Raw genomic sequence first — 2,787 nt, forward strand, 5'->3', positions numbered from 1 at the left:
AAGACGTTTCGGGTTCGATTCCTGACATGGTTGATATGAAATATTTATTTAAAGGGTGTTTTCACACTACAATATTTCATAGTACCTGGACTGGTACCTGAAGCGTAAGACTGATCACCTTACCTTCATGAAACAAAATTGATCGAGATGTGCTGCGATTGGTGTACCAATACAGTGCCCTATGCACCATTAGGTGCGGAAAGGGAATGATGATGATGATGATGACGAACAATTTTTAAATGGTACAAATATCGCACCTTTAGGACGAAAACTACTAAACTAAAAAAATCAACTTTTTGGAAAAATGCAAAAAAAAATGTTAATTGTGACATTTTCATATTATTTCGTCGATAGTATCGTATTTTTTTAAGTAAGCACCAAATTTTGAATAAAAAATTATACCGAAGGCTTGAATCTATGAAGAACAGGGTAATAAAAATAAATTATTATAAGTTTAAACAAGAAATTTATTTAATGAGTAATAAGTTTTATGAGGTTAGTCAAATCAGTTCACCAAACACATGTTTTTATTTATTCACGAAATGACATAAACGTTAATAAGTCACTAAGATTATCGATAATTTAAATAATAAAATGATATTAACTTAAATAAGTCACTTAGATTATCGTTAAATCGGAACAAAACAATCAAATAACTCACTATTAGAAAATGGGAATAAAGTTGGGATAGAGTGGGATTCGAACTTAAGACCTCTGATCCGTGAGGCCGCAACATTAGCCGCGGAACCACAACCCGATCCAAAAGCCGTTCGTCTTGAAGGTGCGATATATACAAGGTTTTTAGGGCCAGGTCGCAAAACTCCCGAGGAACATTCCTCATGGTAAGCTATAAAAAAATCCTAATGAGTATTTTCCAAAAACTCATTTTTAAAAAAGTATTTCTAGTCCAAAAAAACCTAACTAATTTTGCGAAATATTGGTGTATATTTTTTTTCTTCGTTGGAACTAAAGATATAATGATGTACAGACCAAATATATTAACAACTCAAAATCGCCGATTTGTGGAACACGATTTTATTCGTAGGAGGGGTAAACATACACGATAAAGAGTTCAAATATTTAGTATTGGAGGAAAATGTATTGGCTTTAGTACACACATGAAATATTGTTGAAAATTTCATCTTATTCAGTGAAAGACAAAAAAGGCCTTAAAGGTCGTTGATGACAATTTTTCGGCAGCATTTGGTGGAACTTAGAAACGCGGGATTAGCGTGGAAGGAGGCGAGAGTGCTGACTGGCGATAGGGTCTCTTGTAGGCGTCTGGTGATACCCACACACTGATGTGGAAGAGAAGAGGAGATTATGAACACTGAAAAGTGTTTTCAGCAGTAAATGTTTTCTAGTGGGTAAAATAATTCGGACGAATAGCACCTTTTTCAGTATCTGAAAGTAACAGTGGCCTTTTTCTATAACTAATTCGTTTCGTAAATTTATTTGTATCATATGAGAGGAAACAAGAGCGAAATACAATAATAGAGTGAGATGGATATATGACGAACAAACGAACGAACTCACTAAACGATATTTTGACAGAATAAGCTTGCAGCTTTGCAGCCAGAACAAAAAATATATTTTAGCAAAATGACAATGGTAAATATTTGACAGGTTATTAGTCCTGTACTAGTGTACAAACGTTTGATTTTACCTACTTAAAACATTGTTGACGCTCGTATATAATTATTTTAATTTGTGCAAATATTAGATTTCATGAAAAAATAAGTTTCGATAAAAATTTAGTAATTATATAAAAAAAACGTCAAAAATACGAATTTAGCAGAACGTGGTTTCGATCCACGGACCTCTGGGTTATGGGCCCAGCACGCTTCCGCTGCGCCACTCTGCTGCACTCTGACAGTGAGTAAATAAGCATTTTAAGTGCAGACTTTTTCATCGTTACATAACATCGCGGGTACACTGGCAAAAAACATTAACTCGAAAATATGCGGATTGGACTTAATGATGCAGTTTTGTAAAATTTTTAACGCTCTACAAACTGGCAACACACACTAAGTCATATTGACTTTCATATATCTGTAGTTTTAAAAATAAATTTAAGGTTAAGTCGTATACCCGGTACTTTATTCAGGCTTAAAGCTTTAAATAACTTAATTTTACTAAATATGAAATTAAGAAACAAAAAAAATAAAAACACGTTCCTTAAATGAGCACATATCATCTTACTATATTTAAATAAGATATAAAAGAGTAAAATTGGAACAAAACTTAAATGCTTGATTTCTCTAAACATGAATTTGAGAGTTAAGACTTCTTTATCATTTTTGCTCTAACTATAATGTTTTTTTTACATGCTCCTTAATTTATTTAAAAATAAATTAAGACTTATTATTTCTGGCTGCGATACAATCCCACTTACTATTTAATGATGCACACACCTGAACACTTACTCCCACACAAATACACATAAACACACATCTACACTTACTCTCATACAAATACACATTTTTTATTTTTTTTTTTATTTTATTTATTTCGAATACAAACAGATGTACAGGTTAAATGAATATTAAAAAAATATATATATATATAAAATGTAAACTTAGTAGGGCCTGCCATCCAATTATATGTATTCACTAAATAATACTGTAATAAAGCGACGACGGCTTGAAGTTTAAACTATATAAATAATAAATATACTATATATTAAAATAAGATAAATATGGACAAAACAAGGAGATAGTGGAAAGGAAAAGAAGGAAATTGATAAGGAGTGGTAAAGGATGATTGAAGGAAAGTGAGAGTGGAAAA

At 31.8% G+C, this 2,787-nt stretch overlaps 1 non-coding gene across 1 annotated transcript; it reads right to left on the reverse strand.

Annotated features, from left to right (window-relative positions):
- Positions 1-1,792: 1,792 nt before the first annotated feature.
- TRNAM-CAU (transfer RNA methionine (anticodon CAU)) lies at positions 1,793-1,864 on the reverse strand. Its single transcript has one exon. It is a non-coding gene; the product is annotated as a tRNA-Met (tRNA).
- Between the last annotated feature and the right edge of the window lie 923 nt (positions 1,865-2,787).

This window comes from Micrasema longulum, unplaced genomic scaffold (genome assembly GCF_059751315.1).
Source record: "Micrasema longulum isolate JH-2025_06_02 unplaced genomic scaffold, ASM5975131v1 h1tg001376l, whole genome shotgun sequence".
Classification (NCBI taxonomy): domain Eukaryota; kingdom Metazoa; phylum Arthropoda; class Insecta; order Trichoptera; family Brachycentridae; genus Micrasema; species Micrasema longulum.